Genomic DNA, 23,750 nt, shown 5'->3' with positions numbered 1-23,750 from the left:
ACAATGGACGTTGATTACCTCACACAGCTTCTGAAGTCAGGAATCCAGCTGGAGCTTAGAGGAGGTTCTGGCCTGAGCTTTCAGATTAGATGCAGGCTGGGCCTGAAGTCTTCTGAGGCTGGAGGATTCACTTCCAAGGTGACTCCCGCCATGGCTGGCGACTTGGTGTTGCTTGTTGGCTGGAGGCCTCTGTTACTGCCCAGGATGGCCTCTCTCCACAGGCAACAAGACGGCTGCCCCCCCCCTCCCGCCCCTCCCCACTTCAGAGCAAGCAATCCAAGAGGGCAAGCCGGAAGTGGCAGGGCCTTTGAGGACCTAGCCTCAGAAGCCTCCTGCCTTCACTGCTCTGACACCTTCTGCTTATTAGAAATGAGTCACTAAGTTTGGCCCATATTCAAAGGAAGGGGGATTAGGTTTCACCTTTTGAAAGGAAGAATGTGGAAGAATTTTCAGACACATCCTAAAACCACCCCAAAGAGCAAGCCCCCAGTAACCCCTCCAGCTGACCACAGATTCCTAGGTAAGCCCCCAGCGTCAGCCAGCCCAGCCCACATCCGCAGAACTTGCCAGCTAACCTGCAGACCCATGGGCAAAATCAGTGCATGTTTTAAATCACTAGGTTTTGCCATGGTTGGCTAGATAGCAGGACTTAATTAAGATACCTACTGAGACTGTGTGCAGTGAGGGAAGGCTAATTTTCTTTTCTTTTCTTTTAAGATTTTATTTATTTGAGAGAGAGAATGAGTACAAGCAGGGGCAGAGGGAGAGGGAGAAGCAGACTCCCCATTGAGCTGGGAGCCCAATGTGGGGCTTGATCCCAGGACCTGGAGATCATGACCTGAGCTGAAGCAGACACTTAACCATCTGAGCCACCCAGGTGCCCCAAAGGAAGGCTAATTTTCTAAAGGAGGGTCAGGATGCTACCAGGCACAGAGATCTGCTAAAATACTTGTCTTTACAGAACCTTGACAGTTCTTTTTTTTTTTTTTTTTTTTTAGATTTATTTATTTTAGGGGTGCCTGGGTGGCTCAGTTGGTTAAACGACTGCCTTCAGCTCAGGTCATGATCCTGGAGTCCCAGGATCGAGTCCCGCATCGGGCTCACTGCTCAGCGAGGAGTCTGCTTCTCCCTCTGACCCTCCCCCCTCTCATGTGCTCTCTCTCTCTCTCTCAAATAAATAAATAAAATCTTTAAAAAAAAAAAAGATTTATTTATTTTAGAGAAAAAGAGAGTACATGCACACACAAATGGGGGCAGGGAGGAGCAGTGGGAGAGGGAGAGAAGCCCAAGCCGACTCTGCGCTGAGCGCGGATCCCGACACAGGGCTCAGTCTCCTGACCCTGAGATCATGACCTGAGCCAAAACCAAGAGTCAGATGCTTAGCCAACTGAACCACCCAGGCGCCCCAAACCTTGACAGTTCTATAAAGGCATGGCACAGATAGATGTCATAGTGTGAAACAATCATAGCAGTAGAAGCATTTCAAGGTCCAGAGTTATCACAGATTATAAGCTCCCAGAACATAAAGGTCATGTTTACCTTGAGTAGCCCTGCAAAGTAGACCACAGTGTAGATACTCAGTGACTGACTCTTAATACAGGAAGAGGATGGTTGACACTGGAGGTCCTTCCTAAGAGTTAACCATCTGAGCATGGTTTTAAAAGTGCAATAGGAATTTCTGAATTACTCAGTAGTAATTACTGAATTATTCAGAGGGCTTTGAATATGCAACACCTTGGAGGTGTGGAGCAGTGTGGCATAATTTAGAAACTAGTGGTGTGGAATTCCTAGAACCTGAGGTCCAAAGACACACTGGTGGAAAACGAGTATAAGGAGGTAGGAAAGGGACAGAGTGTCAAAAGCTTTCCATGTAGTTGGTCATTCATCCTTGTGTTCCCAGGACAGTGTGAGTTGATGTATGCTGTCCGGGTATAATTATTAATAGGGCTCCCTTTCACTGTCAAAAAAGTCCTGGTTTGGGCAATAAATTCTATGATCAGTGTGATCCTGTGCTGTGATGAGAAGAACCAGTGTCCACAGGTTAATCAGTGACTGGGCTTTTCACTCTACAATGAAACAATGAAAAGACATAACGTTTTTTGAGTTGAGAACACTTTTGCGAGAAAAATAAGAATCAAGGAAATTCTTTTCTCTAATACTTTATTTATTTATTTGAGAGAGAGAGAGAGAGAGATCGCGAGCAGGGGGGAAGGGTAGAGGGAGAAGCAGACTCCCTGCTGAGCAGGGAGCCTGATGCGGGGCTCGATCCCAGGACTCTGGGATCATGACCTGAGCTGAAGGCAGATGTTTAACTGACTAAGCCACCCAGGCGCCCTCAAGGAAATTATTTCTAGTGAGTGATTGCCAAGGCAAGACTTTCAAAAAAGCCTTCTTAACCCTGTTTTCCACGAGATTGTATTTTAATGTTTTATATGGCTTCCTGTTAGGAACGTGAACTTAATTTTTAATATGAACTGACAATTTTCTTTTACTATATGTACCAATTAAGGACTTTTATGACAGGACTATTGTTTGGAAAAGTTGTGTAAAATAATTAGATTTTTTTTTTTTCTAATCAGAGAAAATAGTCATGGAAGAAACTTCATTGTTTTTCTTTTTCTACATACTATTTAATTACAAAAGTAATGCTCCTGATAAGGACTCAAGTGATACAGAGATTTACTATAAAAATTATTATTCAATTCCCTCCTGATTTTCAATCAATCCCACTGAGTTAGCTAATGTACTTTCTTACCTACAAAATTATCAGGATATTGTCATATATTTTACTGAAATATTCTATAGTTTTATTAATAATGTTATGTTTGGGCATTTAAATATGGGTAAAATTTTTGGATATGATGTGAGATAAGAATTCAATTTTGCTTTCTTATTAGACACTCTTAATCACTAATTTGAAATGCCTTTCTATATTCCCATAAATATATGCTTAGCTTTGGGATTTATCTTGTGTCCCATTAATCTATGTACATATTTTTGCATTTTTACACTACTGTTTCAATTTCTATGGCTTTGTATTATGTTTTAGTATTTGATAAGATAAGGTCTTTCTTATTGTTCTTGTTTGTCAAAAAATCCTTATTGATTTTTGTGCATTATTTTTTTCTTTCAAATGATTTTAGAATCAGGTTATCGAGTTCCAGTTTTAAAAATTCCTTGTGGGGCACAGGGGATTTTTAGGGCGGTGAAACATTCTGTATGATAATGTGCTGATGGACATTATATATTATATATTATGAATTCATGAAAACCAAAACAAAAATAAACTGTACAATACAAAGAGTGAATCTCAATGTAAACTGTGGACTTCAGTTAATAATGATGTATCAGTATTGGTTCATCACTTGCAGTAAGTATACCACACCCATGCATGATGGTAATAATAGGGAAATTGAGGGCAGGGGAAAAGGAATATATGGGAACTCTCCACTTTCTACTAATTTTTCTGTAATTCTAAAACTCCTCTAAAAAATGAAGTCTGTTAATTTTTTGGGGGGCTGCCCTGATTAATTTGTGGGGAATTGGCATCTTTAAAATATAAAGTCTTGGCATCCTAGAACATTAGTTCAGGTCTTCTTGGATATCCTTCCTTCAAGTACGTCTTCTGCTTTTTCATTTTATTTATTCCTAGGCATTTTACAACTTTGTTGCAATAGTGAAAAATATATCTCTTATTTCTACTATGTATTCCTATTGGCTGTCTCTGTGATTTAAGAAAGATGGCATTTTTTAAAGTGTAATTTAAAGTAGTTTATTACTATATATTATGTTATTAATTCACTTCATTACTCACTAATTCTACATGTTCCAAAATCAAAACTCTTTTAAAATAGTTATCATGAATTTTCTTTTTATGTCTTATCTCTAGTGTTGCATTAAACAGTGTGTAGGCATATGTACCAAAGACCAAAATGTTTTCTACATTGATTGCAAAGAACTTTTAAGCCTGTCTTTCCAGGGACTTTAAATAAAGATTTTTAACTCTGAGAACAGCAGTTTTGTGATGAGCTACAAGAGAATTCACATTATTTGTCAACAATGGTATTGCTTATGCACTTCCTTTCAGTCCACAGTTACTAAATAGGGTACAATTACAGTTCTGGCATTCATGATTCAACTCCAAATCACAGTGCTACTTAGACAACTAAGTGATTATATAACAATACTTTTGAATATGCCAGAGGAATTTCAACACACTTCCTGAATGCTAAATAAATTCTTTCACATATGCAGGTAGGTTAGTCATATACTTAGATTATGTTTTCCATTGTTAAATCAAAGATTTTAATTTCGCTTCTTCATCTTGGTCAGATGTTTTTATGGTTATTATTTATCCATAAGTTTCCTATATCATTTTTACACTTACAGTTATTTAAAGTGTATCTTAAAATTTAGATTGATACATTACCCCTAAGTTTCAGAGTAAAATTAAAGCAGAGAATAAAGATAGAAGGGCAGATCCAATCCAATCCAATATTATTCCATTTTTATCCCTTTTGCTAGCTTATTGGTTTTATAAAATACATTTTTACTTACATAGTCTATTTTCAAGTGATAATGTACCAATTAATTTATAGTTAAAGACACTTAAGCTAATATACTTCCATTTATCTCCCTGTAGCCTTTGTGTTATTGTTGTAATATATTTTACTTCTGTATATGTTGTAAACACTACACTACCTTGTTATCATTTTTGTTTTAAATAATCAATTATCGGGATGCTTGGTTGACTCAGTAGGGGATGTGACTCTTGATCTCAGGATCATGAGTTCAGGCCCCACGTTGGGCATGGAGTCTACTTAAAAAAAAAAAAAAAGTAACAAACAAATAACCAGTTATCTTTTAAACAAAGAAAAACACCTGCTTACCCATGTAGTCATAGTTTATAGTGTTTTCATTCCTTTATATAGATCTATATTTCCAAATGGTATCATTTTCCCTCTGCTAGAAGCACTTCCTTTAGCATATTTTGTAGTAAGGGTCTGCTGGTAGTAAATTCTTTAGCTATCATAACTCCAAGAAAGTTCTTATTTTGACTTTGGTTTTGAAGGTGGTTTCATTGGATTAGAACTCTAAGTTGCCAGTGTTTTCTTTTACTACTTTACAGCTATTGCTCCACTGTCTTATTGTTCGCATTGTTTCCAAGGAGAAGTATCTTGTCATCCTTACCTTTGAGCCGCTGTACATCACATGTTATTTCCCTCTGATTGATTTTAAGATTTTTCTCTTTATCAGTGGTTTTGAGGCGTTGACTATGATGTAGGTTTCATTGACCTTCCTGGATCAGTGAGTTTAGACTTTATGACAAATTTGTAAAATTTTCAACCATTATTCTTTTCAATTTTTTTTGAAAGATTTTATTTATTTATTTGAGAGAGAGAGAGAGAGCATAGATGGAGGGGAAGAAGAGGAGGGAGAGAATCTCAAGCAGACTCCAAGCTGAGCACAGAGTCCAACGCAGGGCTCAATCTCATGACCCCGAGATCATGACCTGAGACGAAACCAAGAGGTGGTTGCTTAACTAACTGAGTCACCCAGGTGCCTCTCAAATATTTTTTTCTACCTGTCCCCACTGCCCTTCTGGAACTATAATTACAGGTATATTAGGCTGACTGAACTTGTCCCATGGCTCACTGAAGCTCTGTTCATTTTTGAATCTTTCTTTTTTACTTTGTTTCATTTTGGTTAGTTTCTTTTTTTTAATGTCTTCATGTTCACTAATCTTTTCCCCTGCAATGTCTAACCTGCAGTTAATGCCATCTAGTGTATTTTTTTAGCTTATACATTATGGTTCTCGTCTCTTGGTCTTTGATTTGGATCTTCTTTATATCTTCTGTATCTGTGTTATTTTTCAAGCATATGGAATACAGGTATAATAAATGTTTTAACGTCTTTGCTAATTTTAATATCCATGTTAGTTCTGGGTCAGTTTAAGTTGAATTTTTTCCATATTATAGGTTGTACTTTGCCCCTCTTTGCATGCATGGCAATTTTATTAGATATTAGGTGGTATAAATTTTACATTTTTTGAGTGCAGGATATTTTTGTATTCCAATAGATCTTCTTGAATTTTAGTATGGAATGCAATTATTAGGAAGGAATTTGATTGTCACATCTTTATGATTTGTTAAGACAGACTGAAGCAGTGCTCAGTCTATGGCTAATTATTTCCCTACCACAGAGGCAAAGCTTTCTGAGTATTCTGCCTAATGCCTTGTGAATCAGGAGGTTTTCCAATTTGGCTAGTGGGAACAGACATTGTTTCCAGTCTTCTGTGAATCAGAGCCCTGTTACCTGTAATACTTTCAGGTGATTCTTTCCCCAGCCTTAAGTAGTTTCTTTGCACACATGCACTGATTAGTACTCAGCTGAATCCTTGAGGGAGAGCCTCAGTAGATTCCCATAGTTGTATCTCTGTCCTGCTCTCTTCTCTCTGTTACACCATTCTATAGACACTAGCCACCTTGGTCTCCCCAGACTCTTAACATTGTCTCTTCAAATCAGTAAGTCTGCCTGTTTCCCTGCTCTATGAATTAGAAACTCTCTTCAGTCAGTAAGCTGCAAAAATCACAGGGCTTTCATTGCTGGTGAGAGTGTAAATTTATGCAAGCGTTTTGTGAAACAATTTGTTATTGATTTTTAAAATTGAAGGTGTGTATAATCTACAACTTAGGGATATACTCAAAGCACTGAAATGTGTTCAAGAGCATTCACAGCAGCAATGTTTATGATAGCAAAGTTTTAAAAACAAGCCAAGGTCCATTGATAGGAAAATGAATGAATTGTGGTATATTCATACCACAGAATCCTGGGTAGCAATGAAAATGAGTTCAGGGCAGCTTTATGTATCTCAATATGGACAAGTCTCATCACAATGTTGAAGTAAAAAGCAAATTGTGGTAAAAACACAGCATCGTACCATTTGTATGAAGCTCAGAGGCATATAAAATATGAAATATATTGTCTAGGGATTCACTTTGATGGCAAACAAGAAAATGATGCACACAAATTTTGGAAGACTAGTCGCCCCTGAGCGACAATGGATGAGAGGAAGGGGAGCTGGCATAGAGAGGAAGAGCGTACCACATATCGGGTTGGGGGGCTTCAAAAATATTGCTAATGTTCTATTAACTTTTGTGGAAGGTTTATGAGTATTTTACAACATTTTTATGCCTTATGCCTTTATATTATTTACTTGTTAGTATGTATGAAGTATTTCATAATAATAATAAAATAAATTTTGCATTCACACTGTTATATAGGTAACAGAATTTTAATTGTTTAAGCTAATCTTATTCAGCCTTCTAAAAGAGCTGTCCTCAAAACTATAATTTATTCAAATGCATTATAAACTAACTGAATTTTAAGATGGTGTTTGGAGGTCTCTAGTTCTTGAAAATGATTGTGCCTTTTGAAAAGGTACCTTATGAACAACGAATTAAAATATTTAATTGAAAATATTAAACTTACATTGGCAGAAAGTATAAACACCATCAACTTCTTTTAAAATCTCTGTTTGGAATAATTAACATGTCTTCTGAAAATTAAAATTACAATCTTTATTAGTTTAAAGATAAATTCCTAGCAGTAATATTAAAATACAGTTATAATTCAAACTGTGTTGTAATCATTAGTTTTGTTTTTAACTGTAGCATTACATTAAAAAAGAAAAAAATATAACTTCTATGTTGCTAGAACTGACAAGATGCCAAAAAGTATACTCATATATTAATAACATGTAAAATCAAACAGGTTTGGTGTGTGTGCATTTGTGTGTATTTTGTGTGCATTTTAAAGGTAAAATTCTCCCAAAGTTAACACCTTAAGGGATATAAACAGTATCATTGTGAATCCAAGAAGTCATGGCTTTGAGTTGAGAGGAACAATTTAACGTTCTCTCATGGTAGGCATGCTCCACCCCAGGGCCTTTGCACATATCATTGCCTTTGTCTGGAATGTTCTCTTTTCCCAGGTATCCTTATGGCTCCTATCCTCACTTTATTCAGATCTCCACTCACCTTGTCAGTGAGATCTTCCCTTGTCATGCATCTAAATGTTACCTATCCCACTCCTAATAGTTCATATCCCCTTATCTGCGTTTATTTTTTTCCCTTAGCACTTACTGTTGTCTAATATACTGTATATTTTATGTAATTTTTTTTCACTGTTTGTCTCCAAAACAGAATTTAACTTTCTCATGAACAGGAATTTTAGTCTTATTATATCTATCTATCTATCTATCTATCTATCTATCTATCTATCTATCTCTATCTATCTATCTATCATCTATCTATCTATCTATCTATATCACCAATAACTCAATAAATATTTGTCAAATGAAAAAAGATGAGTGAATGCTATTTTCAAATAAGAACTATCCATCATTGGAAGACCAATAGTTTTGGTTAAAGTGAATTTTTGTTTTAAATTTTTAAAAGATTTTATCCATCTATTTTAGAGAGAGAGAGAGAGAGCAAGCTTGTGGAGAGGGGAGAGGAGCAGAGGGGGAGGGAGAGGGAAAAGGAGAGAACCCTCAAACAGACTCTGCACTGAGCATGGAGCCTGACTCAGGGCTTGATCCCATGACTCTGAGATCATGACCCAAACTGAAACCAATACCTGGAAATCCACCTGACTGAACCACCCAAGCGCTCCAGTTTAAAGTAAATTTAAGACAAGTATTTTCTATAAGCTCGTTGGAAATAATGCAAAATAAACTAATTTTATTGTCAAGCGTTAAGGAGATATATTCAAAAATTGTCACAAAAGAATCCAGTATTAAACCTTATAGATCACGGTGTCACATTAGTAAGTTTTGTATATATTTTGTCATTAGGTAAATAAATAAACAAATATATGCTTTTAAAGGATTAGAGGTGGTATGAACAATTTTCAGAAACCCTATGAAAGGTGACTTCCACTGAAAAAAATTGTGAGAATTTGGCCAATTTCAATGAGAGTAAATTACAGATAAGATAGCTTACATCTTTAAAACAGGAAGATGTCTATAATGATATTGGAAATAAAGTAAGTATTTTTACTCTGTAAATAGCTAGTACTCTAGTTAGTGTGACTGTATTCATGTGGGAAAACTCTTTTCAACTTTAAGTGTCTGTATCTATCTGTCAATGCCCTTGCTTTGTAATGTAAGACTAGGATTCTGCAGATCACATTGCTTTTCAGGCAGCTACCTTCGCCATGGGTAAACGGGTCCTGGAGAGAGCCTGCAGAGCTGATGGAGTGAGACCTGCCTGGCTCCTTTATTTTTGTTCCTGTGGCTTTTGTATCTGGTTCCTTTCCTTGCCCTGGAAGTTCCGGTTGATTGAAGTTTACATTTTTCTTTTCTTCTCACATGTGCAGAATCCACTTCATGGCATTTCCAGATCACCAGCTGGCAAGCACCCTCTCCTGAGATGTCTGGGTCCAGGCGCCGGAGACCCATCCTCTGAGCTATGTTTTCCAGTTGCTCCTTTGTGATATGTTGGAGTTCTCTTTTTGCCCCATTCAGTTAGTTAACAAACTTTTACTTAGTTAATATCTTTTTTGTTGTTGTTGTATATTAAATCCTTTAAAGTAACTGTCATGATTCTGTCTTCTGACTGGTCCTTCACTGACACATCTCGTCCATTTCTACTCCTTGTACAAGGTAACATAAGTATATGCCCTTGGTGGATTGTTCCTTTTATCTATATTAAAAGCATTCCTTTCAACATTCTTTGTTGGTCCTAGGACTTTGGTCTCCATTCCCGTTCTTTGTGCCATCTCCATTCCTCACTGTCTTACAGGGGGGCTGACACGTGCAGGCTCCTTGGTTGACTGGCTTTCAGATGGGTTTGGCCAGCGAGAGGCTGTGGAGGGAGATAAACCTGGGAGGAACAGAAAAGCGAGGGTACTTACCCCTTGCTTTCTGCCTCTTGTCTTGGCTGCATTTCCTTGTGACTCTACCTTCTGCCAGGCAGTGATGCTGGCACCCCCAGGACCTGGAGACATGGCCTCCTTCCCGGGGTCACCACACCCTCTCCCCTTACTGATATCTCAGCAACTCCACTCCTGTAAATAGTTCTCTGCCCTACATTCCTGCTGTTGAAAATCCTTTCTGTGGTTTCTGTTTCCCTGGTTAGACCTGAGTAAAACACCATTTTGTGCCTTCTAACTTGTCTGGTGTGGATGTCGCCATTTTTTTTTTCTTTTTGTTCTTATTTACCTGGCATATCTTACCAGCCACACAGCACATATTTCTGTGTTATGGCTTTTCTTGTTTTAGTGATTTTTTTTTTGTTTTTGAACAGCATAGAGCCAGATTTTACTTTTTTACTTAATTGGAAAGAATTATTTACTTTTAAAAACGTGAAGTTAACCCCTTTGCATTTATTGTGATTACTGTCTTTTGGTTATCTTATTTTATAATCCTATAGTTACTCTATTTATACTGTTCCTTTAGTCCTTTTCTTGACTTTTAACTGGTTGATCAAAGTTTCTTTGTTCTCTTTTACCCGTAGTAATTTGGAATTTCTAATCTTGTTTCTAGGCATTGAGATAATTTCTTTTAGACTTTAGTTTTTAGAGTAGCTTTATTTATTTATTTTTTTTCTAGAGTAGTTTTAGATTCACAGCAAAATCAAGAGAAAGGTACAGAGGTTTTCTATATACTCCTGCCTCCACACATGCATAGCTTCCCCATTATCAACATCCCACACCGGGAAGGTGCATTTATCACAATAGATGAACTTACATTGACACATCATAATCACCAAAAGTCTATAGTTCGCACTAAGGTTCACTCTTGGTGTTGTATATTCTATGAGTTTGGGCAGTTGTGTAATGACATGTATCCACCGTTACAGTATCATATAGAGTAGTGTCACTGCCCTAAAAATCCTTTGTGTTCCACCTGATCTTCCTTTCCCCTCTGACCACTGATCTTTTTACTGTCTTCACAGTTTTGCCTTTTTCAGAATGTAATCTTTTCAGATTGGCTTCTTTCACTTAGTGATATGCATTTACATTTCCTCCATCTCTTTTCATGGCTTGATAGCTCATTTCATTTTAGTGCTAGAAAATATTTCATTTTCTGGATGTGCCACATACTATCTATCCAGTCACCTACTGGAGGACATCTTGGTTGCTTCCAAGTCTGGGCAATTATGAATAAAGCTCCTATAAACATCCGTGTGCAGATTTTTGTGTGGACTTAGTTTTCAACTCCTTTGGCCAAATACCAAGGAGTATGATTGCTGGATGGTGTAGTAAGAACATGTTTAGTTTGTGAGAAACCATCAAACTGTCTTCCAAAGTGGTTGTACCATTTTGTATTCCCACCAGAAATGAATGAAAGTTCCTGTTGCTCTGCATCCTCACCAGTATTTGGTGTTGTCAGTGTTCTGGGTTTTGGCCATTCTAATAGGTGTGCAGAGGTATCTTATTGTTTTAATTTTCATTTCCCTAATGACATATGGTGTAGAACATCTTTCCATATGGTCTTACCATCTCTGTATGTTCTTTGGTTTGGTTCATTTTTTAAGTTTTTGGCCCATTTTTTATCAGGTTGTTTATGTTCTTTTATTTATTTTTTATTTTTTTATTATGTTATGTTAATCACCACACATTACATTACTAGTTTTTGATGTAGCGTTCCATGATTCATTGTTTGCGTATAACACCCAGTGCTCCATTCAGTATGTGCCCTCTTTAATACCCATCACCAGGCTAACCCATCCCCCCCCCCAGAACCCTCAGTTTGTTTCTCAGAGTCCATAGTCTCTCATGGTTCATCTCCCCCTCTGATTTCCCCCCCTTCATTTTTCCCTTCCTGCTATCTTCTTCTTTCTTTTTTTTTTTTTTTTAAACATATAATGTATTATTTGTTTCCAAGGTACCGGTCTGTGATTCAACAGTCTTACACAATTCACAGTGCTCACCATAGCACATACCCTCCCCAGCATCTATCACCCAGCCACCCCATCCCTCCCACCCCCGACCACTCCAGCAACCCTCAGTTTGTTTTCTGAGATTAAGAATTCCTCATATCAGTGAGGTCATATGAACATGCCTTTCTCTGATTGACTTATTTCGCTCAGCATAATACCCTCCAGTTCCATCCATGTCATTGCAAATGGCAAGATTTCATTCCTTTTGATGGCTGCATAATATTCCATTGTATATATATACAACATCTTCTTTATCCATTCATCTGTCGATGGACATCTTGGCTCTTCCCATAGTTTGACTATTGTGGACATTGCTGCTATAAACATCGGGGTGCACATACCCCTTCAGATCCCTACATTTGTATCTTTGGGGTAAATACCCAGTAGTGCAATTGCTGGGTTGTATGGTAGCTCTATTTTCAACTTTTAGGTTGTTTATGTTCTTTTTGTTGAGTCTGAACAGTTTTTTGTATGTTTTGAAAAATCCTTTATCAGATGTGTCTTTTATAAATATTTTCTCCCAGCATGTGACTTGTCTTCTCATTCTCTGGGACACTGTCTTTCATAGAGCAGTTTTTAATTTTAATGGACTCCAACTTATTTCTTCCATGGATTGTGCCTTTGGTACTATATCTAAAAAGTCATCACCAAACCCAAGGTCGTCTAGATTTTCTCCCATGTTTTTTTCTACGAGTTTTATAGTTTTGTGTTTTACATGTAAGTCTCTGATCTATTTTAAGTTAATTTTGGTGAAGGGTGTAAAGTCAGTGTCTAGATTAATCTTCTTCTTTTTATTTTTTTAAGGTGGATGTCCAGCTATTCCATCACCATTTGTTGAAAAGACTATCTTTTCTCTGTCGCATTGTCTCTGCTTCTTTGACAAAGATCAGTTCAGTATATTTATGTGAGTATATTTCTGGGCTATCTATTCTGTTCCATTGATTTCCTTGTCTATTATTTTGCCAATACCACACCATACTGATTACACTATGTTTATAGTAAGTCTTGAAGTTGGATAATGTTAGATCTTCAGCTTTGTTCTTCAATAGCTGGCTATTCTGGGTTCAGTGGCTGGCTATTCTGCTTCTCCATATAAACTTTAGAATCAGTTTTTCAATATACCTGAAATAATTTGCTGAGATTTTGATTGGCATTGTGTTGAATCTATAATTAGAGTTGGGAATAATTAACATCTTGACAATATTGAATCTTCCTATCCATGAACCTGGATTATCTTTCCATTTACTTAGGTATTCCTTGATTTTGTTCATTAGGGTATTCCTTGATTTTGTTCATTAGAGTTTTGTAATTTTCCTAATGCAGCTCTTATATGTGTTTTGTTAGATTTATACCTAAGTATTTCATTTTTGGGAGGTGCTATTAAAATGGTATTTTGTTTTTCATTTTACATTCCATTTGTTCATTGCTGGTATATAGGAAAGTGATGGACTTTTGTATATCAAACTTATATCCTACAACTCTGCTATAATCACTTATTAGCTCTCAGAGTTTAAGATCAATTTAAAAAGATAAAGTATAATATACGTATAGAAAATTACTCAGATCAAAAGTGTACAGCATGATGAGTTTTCAAAAAGATAGCACACTGTGTATCAGCATCTTAGAATGTTCCTTGTTCTTTTTCAGTCACTTTTCCTTCCCAAAAGGTACCCCTACATTTTGGTATTTTTGAGCCTATGGCTTTCTGTCACATTAGTATCTATACTCTCTGATGAAAATAAAATCTTTGCATTTCTAAACATTTTTTTTGTACTCCTCCGCTTCCCAAGACCCAGGTTTGATAATATTTGTAATTTTAAAAATCATTATTTTAGCTCCAGATTGTTAAAAAACGGTTTTTAAACTTTTATTTTTAAAATTTAATCTTCTATTTTTGAAATTTAAAATCTATACTTATTTAATTGTCTTGTTTATAAAAGTATCTGTTCTGAGCAGTTGCATTAAACTCTAGAAATGCATTGTCACCCTTGTTTTGATGTAGTTCTAGGGTTTGCCAGTTGCTTTTATCTCTAGTGTTTTTTATATCCAGGATTTTTCTCTTTTTTGGATATAGACATAATTTTTAATTGGCTGGAATATATAAATGAGAAATATTCTTTTTCAGAAAAGACAAATTTGGAGGTATATTTTATGAATCCTTGTACAACTAAAGAAATGCTTAGTTGGTCTTCATGTGCAAAGATAATATGGCTTAAAGGATTCTGGGTTCACAGTATTTTCTTCAGAACAATGTAGATATTTCTTCATTGTGTTTTAGTATTGAGCATTTTATGATAAATTCAGCATATGTTTCTCTTTCCTTTTTAATAAAATTGTTTTATCTTTCTAAAAGTTCTTAGTAGTATTTTTTTTTAGAATTAACTTTTGAATTCGGAAATAATAGCAGGATATATCTAGTAATATGCAACTACTTTCAGTATTCCTTTTTAGTGTTTAGGTGGCACTTTAGTTCTGAGAGCTCAAGTCTTTCTCAAATAATTTATATTACATTTGTCTTTTGCTTTACATTGTCAAATTGGGCTTTTATTTTTCAATTTAATTTCATTTTTAGATTTTATTGATATTTATTTATTTATTTATTTATTTATTATTTATTTATAGTGTGCTGTAGTGAGCAGGGGGAGGGGAAGAGGGAGAGGGAGAATCCCAGGAAGACTCTGAGCTGAGTGCAGAGCCTGATGTGTGGCTCGATCCCACGACCCTGAGATCGTGACCTGAGCTGAAATCAAGAGTCAGATGCTTAATTGACTGAGCCACCCAGGTGCCCCTCGAACTGGGCTTTTAAATTACTATTTGGAGGTTGACTGTATATACATTTTGTTGTCCTGTGCCCCACTGTGTTTTATATTGTGCTAATCATATTTTTATTTGTCTAAGAATTTTTTTTTTTTACTTTCTAATTGTCCCTCTTTACCAGCCTACTCTTATTATATGAATGCCAGAATACCTTCAGTGTCATAAGGAATATTCAGATTTTTGGCCACATTTTCTTCTCTTCCCTTTGTCAATGATGTTTCTTTTGGGGACCATTTGTTTTGCTTTTATGGGGTGACTTCTCACTTTTATGCCATTATTTTTTTAATTTCTGGTGATTTTTGGTTATCTATGTATGTGTGTGTATATGTGTATATATATGTGTGTATATATGTGTATCTAAATATATTTATATGTGTATATGCATATATATACACACATATAAATGTCTAGAATAGATGACATTAGTTGCTGCTGTTAGAGCTTTTTTTTTTTTTTAAAGATTTTATTTATTTATTTGACAACAGAGAGAGACACAGCGAGAGAGGGAACACAAGCAGGGGGAGTGGGAGAGGGAGAAGCAGGCTTCCCGCGGAGCAGGGAGCCCGATGCAGGGCTTGATTCCAGGACCCTGGGATCATGACCTGAGCCAAAGGCAGATGCTTAACGACTGACCCACCCAGGCACCCTGTAGAGTTTTTCTAGGCATAAATGGGAATGTTATCTGCAGAGTTCTACTGGGATGAGGAGATGGGGGCCAGCTTCTTTTAGGATGTATAGGCTCACATCCACTGTGGTGGCCTGGAGTTGCCTGGGAGCAGCCCCATTTCTCTTTTGGCTTTAATGCCCATGCCAGGAGCCCACTGAGAGCCCACAGTTTGCTCCTGCTCCCTGAACCGGCTGACTTAGCACTTGAAGATTTGGGGGGCTTTTTTTGTAAAAATTATTATTCACTGCTTCAGCCACACCCTTGTTTACCTGGAGTAGGTCACAACTCACTTTGGTCTCAACCTCGGTTCTGTCCCACTTGTTTTGGGTCCTATAGATAATTTCCAATGTTGCTGGTCTTCTGGTAGAAAAGTTCTTAGGTTTTTTACTGCTTCTATCAAATAATCCTTACTTTTATTTTGCTTTTGTCACCTCAGTGAGATTTTTGGAGGACAAATTGGTCCTTTTTTAAGCCATATTGAATGAGATCCTCTTTGATCAGTTTTAACCAAATCCAACTAACTGGGACAAACTTAACCTAGTATGATTTGTCTGATGAAACAACAATGCCTATCTGATAAACATGCTTTGACAACTTGGAAATACAGCAAGACTGACCTTTTCTAATACCTATCATGTGGCAACAGGATCTTTACTACATGCTTTAGTATCACTCAGCTCTGGGTACAAAAGATATTCAGTCTGCAGTCTTGGTCTTACCCAGTCACTGAGCGTAGAAGACCAAAGCCGGCTAGCTCAGGAACTTAAAGCAGACCAATCATCTGGCATAGCCAAGAATTATTCTCCTGCCTCAAATTTTGGGTCAGTCTTTGAAGTTCAGGTTCCTCACTCAGCTCTGCTGAAATTCATCCTGCTTGAATGAGGTCCTCAACCCATGACTGACCCTTGATAGGTGACTTTCTTGAGCAGCTTTGAAGCTATCCCAGTAATTCCAGCTGCTGCCTGGGATCATGTCCTAATCCAGAGAAATGCTTGAGCAGAAAGCTCCTTCTGTTTGGCATTGATTCCCTGTCCAGAAGCTTCAGACACTCTGACCTGGCTATTTGGGCTGGTTCATTGGACATTGAATAGAACTTCTACACACAGTCGTTTGCTTGCTAACTCCTTTATCTGGCGGTCAAATTCTACTTCTACACCACAGACTCAACCTTTGCCCCACAAAATCCCATGTACTTTGATAGCCCATTGCTGAGGGAGAAGCGAAGTCTCTTGATTAAGGCAATTTTATGGTAGTATTCAGGGGGTAGTTTCAATTTTAACAATGTTCCTAATGGTCAAGAATGGTTATCTATGGGTGTTAGTGTTGTCAAAGATTATCTTTCTTCTCTTAAATCTGCAATAAGAATGGACTATCTTTTAAAGAAAATAAAAGGCTCATGTTAACTTTGAATTATTATTGTCAAGAATTAAATCTCTACCTAGAATGGAATGCAAGGACCCTAAAAGATGATGTAACAGTTGAAGGAAGCAGTTTTGAGATTGAGAATCAGTAACCTCGGTTGCCTCCCTGCCTGTCACTTCTCTCCGGAGACTCCCAGGCCTGTCTTTCTAAAGAAAATTGTTAGAACTGGATAAATGGAAGCCCCGCGTCATTAGCAGAGGGTAGAAATTTAATGTGCTATACACAGTTTTAGTGACTGTGGGGTTTACTATCTATGTTTCAGTGGTAGAAATGTTTAAATATTTAAATTCTTGACTTTGATAAGTTGATTAATAATGTATAGTCTATTTACATTTCTGAAGGTCTGTTCTACCTCCGAATCACAGTATCTGCTGAATAATTAATATTTAAAGCTTTTTATTCTTCCCCTGCTCCTGGGCTGGTGTCACTAGAGTTCTGGACCATAGTTGGGGCAATATGAATTTTGGCAAATTTCACACTTGAATCTCGAGGCTAGGCTGATGAATTTGGTCAAGTCACTTAATAGTTCCAAGCTTCTGGAACTGACAGTGAAGACAATAGTGTGACCTCTAATAATGAAGGGAGTAATACCTCCTTCACAGGGTCAGGATGAAGAGAGTAGGGTCTGGAGTTACATTGCTTGAGTTTGGATCCCCACTGAATGTCTAGCTGTGTAACTCGTTAACGTCACTCATCTCTCCCCAGGTCAGTTTCCTCAATACATAAATTGAAAACAATAATGATATCTTCCTCGTAGGGTTGTGATGAAACATATAGGCATATTATGTTTTATTTCAGAGTTTAGCACATTAGAAATATTCTGTAAATTTAAATATTTTAGGATTCTTATAATGCACTAAAATTTAGAGTTATTGGCTTTTCCTTTCTTTCTCACTCTCTTAACTTCATTTCATCCTTTATTTATTCTGTGCATACTGCGCACAATCACATCCAACTTATCTATTGTTTGTCTACCCCACATGTTGTTGGGCAATCCAGAAATAACCAAAGTAGCTGCCAAGAAGGCAGGCAAAGGGGTTTTGAGAATCTAGGACAGGACAGTTACTGGCTGTGTCATGACTATAAAGTTTGCCAAAGAAATAAGCGTTTATTCCATTTTTATTCAGTTTTTATTTCATGTCCTTCAAAAATATTTTATTCTTTTTGTCCAGGTGTAGCATCTTTTTCTAGATGCCTCATGGTTTGCTTATTTATTTATTTTATTGTGATTGCGAGTAGTTACTCTCTTTGGAATACAGCTTTCAAGTAGATTATCCTGCTGTAGCAAGAGGCTACTGATTTTCTATACATTGATCTTGAGCCCAGAAACTGTTATTTTTTTTTTTTTTCATTCTACTAGTTTGTTTGTGGATTCTGTTTGATTTATTCTGTTTGACCTGCTACATATTTATTATTGTGTAGACTGGGGGTGTGCAGACTTTTTCTGGAGAAGGCAGATGGCAAATATTCTTGTCTTTGAGGGTCTTGCAGTCACTACTAACTCTGATCTTGTAAGTCAGAAGCAGTCATAGGCAATACGCAAACAAATGGGCATGGCTGGATTTGGACTACAATAGGCTTGGTTTAGGCGATGGGCTGCTACACATAACCATTTTATTTATAAATTAGGACATTTTGCTTTTGTAGACTTACCTTAAGCCTTTTGCTTCTTTTTCATATATTTTATGGACTCGGATTTCTAGGATGGTATTATTCAGTGATGCCAATAAGTGGGAATTCTTGGCTCTTTCCTGATTTTATGGCGATTCATTAGAAAGTTTGATACTAAGAATGACATCGTCTTTGGATTTAAAAAGTTTCTCTCTGTTCCCACTTTGCCAAAAGCACTTATACTAAATAAATGTTTATATTTACAACTTTTCTGCACCTGTTGAGATGATCATATCATTTTATTCTCTAGGTTGATTGATTTTATAATTTTGAAATATCTTTGCCTTAGTAATATAAATCCAACTCATTAAGGATGTGTTAGTTTTATACACTGTTGATTTGACTTGGCACTATTTTGTTATTGTTGCATTTATGCTTATAAATGATTTGGGCCTTTGTCTTTTTGCACTACCCTTGACTGGTTTCAGAATAGGGTTATAATAGGATCAAAAAGTGAGTTGGAGAGCTTTCTCTATTTCTTTATTCTGAAAAATGTTGGTAAAAAAATAGTTTTGGGCTCTGTGCAGTTAAAATTATCTTGTGAAATTGATTGAGGAAGAGTTTTTAGACTGCTGATTCAGATTACTTAATAGCTGCTGGCTTTTTCACAATTTATTTGTTTTTGAGTCATTTTGGTGATTAAAGTATTTGGGGGGAATTTGGCATTTCAACATTATTTTCAAATGGATTGGTACAAAATTGTTTATAGTGGTAACTTATAACTTATCTGTGGTCATGGGGGCGCCCAACTGGCTCAGTCAATGGAGTGTGCAACTCTTGATCTCGGAATTGTGAGTTCAAGCCCCACATCAGCGGTAGAGATTACATAAAAAAATAAAAATCTTAAAAAAAATACCAAAATAATTTATCTATAGCTATGTTTCTTTTCCATTTCTGATTATGCTAATTTGTGGCTTCTCTATTCCCTCTTGATCAGTCTTGCTAGAGATTTATAAATAATACTCACTAGGAAGGAACTAGATCTTGGTTTTGTTGTTTTTCTTCATTGTTTATTTTAAAGAAAGTAACTTTACTCTTACGCTTAGTCCCTTTCTACTACCTTATTTGAATTTGTTTTCTTCCTCTTTTAATGTTGCTTTGGTTGGACATTTCATTCACTTACTTTCAATCTTTTAAAATGCTTATTAAGGAGGCACCATGGTGGCTCAGACAGTTAAGCCTCTGACTCTTGATTTCGGCTCAAATCATGATCTCAGGGTGGTGAGATTGAGTCCTGCATCCAGGTCCATGCTGCACGTGGAGCCTGCTTAAGATTCTCTCTCTCTCCCTCCGCCCCTCCCCCCTCCATCTCTCTTGCTTTCTTTCTCTCCCCCACTAAAAATAAAATAAAACAAAATAAAATAAAGTCTTCCTAAGGCTGTAACATTTCCTCAAAGTACTCATTTAGCTGTATCCTACAAGTTTGATATTTGCTATCATTTAGTTATACATATTTAATAATGTCTTATAATTTAGGAATGTGTTTTTTAGTCCCCATTGTATGGTGGTATTTTAGGACTTTTGCAGTAAAGTTTGAATATTATTGCATCATGATTAGATAATATCTTCATTGTATCAAATTTGGAACTGCGTTGAGACTTCCTATGCAATCCTGGTAAGTTAAAAGCATCAGTCCTATGTGTCATGTATTCTTTGGGGTGTCGGGGTAGTAGGGGGTGAAGGATTGGGGAATTCAGGTGCTGGCAGGTTGAAAGATGCTGTGGGTGTGGGCGCATCGAGGAAGCAAGCCTGCGTGTGTTTGTCAGTCGTCTTTAGCTTTCTCATTTGTCAGCCTATCAATCTTTATGATGCAGGTTTCTGTAGTATACCGTATTGCATTTTTACATTCTATACCTTGGCATCAGGTATGTATTTTACTTAAGGACAATTTACAAATCAAAACAGAAACTTGCAATAAACTCCCTTTACAGTTGTGGTTATAAGAAGCCTCAAATTCCCTAGGGCTTGATTGATAAAACATGGCATTTCTCCTATTCCTACGATAATGTTCAGCAAACTTTATGACAGAGGGAAGCAGCTGGTAAAGTGGGTTCACAGAAAGGTGAAGGTAATATAGCCATGAAAAACAAGAGCATAATGATTTTAAAAGGGATAATAGTTGTAACAACACCATTAACCTTTTGCTTCAAATTATTGAATGTGTGGTCTTCTTTAGGGGTCTAATCAAAGGTTTTCCATAACTGCAGTGTGGGAAAAAGAAGAAACAATGTAGAAGTTGCTGTAATTTTTCCCTTCAAATTATTCTTTTCCCTAATGCATTAAGAAATCAAGACCATTGCTGGGCTTGGACTTACTTTGAAAATGTATATAATTTGCTTTAAAGTGGAGAGAATGTTAAAGGGATATATAGACAGAGAGATATAGATAGAGAATATCTATAGTGTATTATATGTGTGTATGTGTATATATTATCTTTCTGTGTATAATATATCTATATAGTAGACCAGGATTCAGATACCTGGTGGTAAGAACAAACACCATTGCCGAGAGAGAAAGACATTTTTATGAAGCTTAAGCATAGAACAATATTTCCTATTCTAGGTTTAGAAATCCATTTGGGATTTTGTATGCCATTTGGGTGATAGTTTAATTTAGTGGAAATCAGAATCAGTCTCTTTTTAGACTTTGTGATTTTACAGCTGATGGAGGTTGCATGCATGCAGCAAAGGTGAAATTAATTGCAGAGTGAATGGATCAAAGAAAGCCAGATAATGTAAACATTAGTGGGACTAATTTAGATGAAAAACTATGATAACAGAATTTTTGTTGAGGGAAAGGAGAATTATCGAGACTGGGGTCTCTTAAGCTGGTGTCAAGGGTCACACGGATGTTCTTGGACTAGAGAGGTTTTGAGAACCTCTCGAAATAGTATGCACAGTTTTGTAAGAAGATACCTGTGTGAATTGTTTTGGGAAAAGGTCTGTAGGGTTCAGCAACTTCTCAAGGTTATGGGGGTAATGGATCTCTAACCCCTATAAAGTTAAAAACAAATGATCTAGATTTTTCTTTTTGTATTTACCTTGTTGCCTGGTAACTGCTACATTTTCTGCTTCTAGAAGTTTCTGTAGCTAGACTCTTGAGATTTGGTGCTTCCCTGCTCTTTCCTCTTCCGGAAGAGGCTATTACATGTCTTCTTTGGCCACCTTCTCAGAGTCTTGAACTTACGGGGAATTTCCTTTCCAAACCCAACTTTGGGATACATGGTCCAACAAGTAAGAGAGCGCTTGGAAGTTAAAGAAGATGCATGAAGACGGAATAGTGAGGCGATCTGGTCCGTCTTGGAAAATCTATGGCAAGGCTCCGATATATGCGTGAGTTCCTCAACTTTGTGTGTATGAAATACGATCCAAATATAGTTGGCCTATTGTTAAGGCCTTTGCTCATTTGTTTTTTAAAAAAAATTAAATGCAAATATTGCATCTCAAACCCTATTTGTTTTATAGGTGACTCCTATTTAGCTCTTACGTTTATCTCTCTATTTTTTATTCCATTTTGTGACCTGAGTTTAGTTTTCAACTTTAGGATGTTATTGTCCTTCTTGTTCTGGGTTTTATTGAGAACCTGGGAAAAGGTACAGAGCTTTTCCTTGGAGATACGCTCATTCTGACATTTGGGGCATATAATTGGAGAGCTTCCATAAATCCTGCAAAAAGTGTGGGTCCCAGAGGAAGAACTCTCGGTTTAGACTCTGCTCATTTCTTGCCTGGTTGTACTGCCTCTGACTTGGGTAACTCCAGCCCAGTTTCTACAGCGGTCTTTTTCAAAGGCCAATGTGATTATTTTGCACCCCTGCTGAAAACCTTCTAGTGGCTTCCCAGTGCTTACAGGCTAAACTCCATAAAGCCCAGTCTACTCCAGGGCCTGAATGCTTCTCACGACCATCTTCTTGTCTACCTCCCCTGCTGTCCCCTACCTCACGCTATATACTCCAATGCACACCCTGCCCCTTGTTTGCCTCTGTTATGCACACACCCTGCTCAGTTTTTTTCTGAACCTGCCATGCTGTTCCGGTGCCCAGTCCTGGCATTTGCTCCTCCCAGCTTGGCTGGTTACCCCTTGAGTATGGTTGGTGATCACCCACCCACTCTTCAGGACCCATCCATCTCTTCTTGAGTGAGGCCACTCTGACACCCTCCCTGCCCACTCACACCTGGTATGGTGGCTGTTGGCTCCTGTGTCCCACCATGGTTGCTTGTCCTTGTAGCTCTCAGAACAATGTAGTTCATTTATTTGTTTACATGTTAGTAAGGTTACTATAGTCAGAAACTAATGTTTTATTCTTATCTGTAGCCCAGTTCTTGGTAGGTTTCCTTTCAGTCAACTTCCTGTTTAAATTTTAGCTTTGTTGAATGAATGTTTCATTTGGGTTTGTTGGGTACCATGGGGAATTTATTAACACGAGAGATTCCAAAATTTGAAGAGCGAATCATCAGTAGATAATGTACAATCACTCTGATCCAAGACAGTCTATCAAGAGAACAATTCTCCCTCCTTCCCTCTTTTTCTTTCTCTCTTTATCACTTTTTGGAATAATATTGTATGAAAAGAGCATCTTGTTGTTTCTGAAAGAACTAAATTCAAATTCTGGATCTTCCATTTATTATTAGCTGAGCTTAATGGAAGCCCACTGTTCTACTTAACACTTATTCTCTTCACCTCCAAATTAGGGATCATAAATATACTTTTTCTTTTTTATCTCATAAGAAAACTATATGATTTCCATCTGTATGCAGAGATTGCTTTGGGTAATGTGACATAGAAGTGTTAGGAGCATTAGTTATTAATATACTGCTGGACTTATAGAACCATTACATTAATCTGAAAGTGCCAAGTGAAAGTGTTCAAACAGGAATAGAAAAGAAACATCTTTGTCCCCACTCTCTATTCCTGTACACATTGCAGACATCACCAATGGATAGCAGAACTCTTTGTCCCTGAGGCCACACTTTGTTTCAGACTCTTTCTCAAGAAGTCATTAACCAGGGTTGATGATTTTTTTTTTTTAAGATTTTATTTATTTATTTGACAGAGACAGAGATAGCGAGAGCAGGAACACAAGCAGGGGGAGTGGGAGAGGCAGAAGCAGGCTTCCCACCGAGCAGGGAGCCCGATGTGGGACTCGATCCCAGGACCCTGGGATCGTGACCTGAGCCGAAGGCAGACGGTTAATGACTGAGCCACCCAGGCGCCCCAGGGTTGATGAT

The 23,750-nt window shown here is 37.2% G+C and overlaps 1 long non-coding RNA gene across 1 annotated transcript in view; it reads left to right on the top strand.

Moving 5' to 3' along the window:
• The first annotated feature begins 9,396 nt into the window (after positions 1-9,396).
• Positions 9,397-23,750, top strand: part of LOC118552471 (uncharacterized) — a 53,983-nt gene continuing 39,629 nt past the window's right edge. Inside the window, exons 1-2 of the long non-coding RNA XR_013450127.1 lie at positions 9,397-9,528; positions 12,753-12,852. This is a non-coding gene — a long non-coding RNA (uncharacterized LOC118552471). The remainder of the gene's footprint in view (positions 9,529-12,752; positions 12,853-23,750) is intronic.

This window comes from Halichoerus grypus, chromosome 8, assembly GCF_964656455.1.
Source record: "Halichoerus grypus chromosome 8, mHalGry1.hap1.1, whole genome shotgun sequence".
In the NCBI taxonomy this organism is placed as follows: Eukaryota; Metazoa; Chordata; class Mammalia; order Carnivora; family Phocidae; genus Halichoerus; species Halichoerus grypus.
This window is presented reverse-complemented; position numbering and strand designations above follow the sequence as displayed.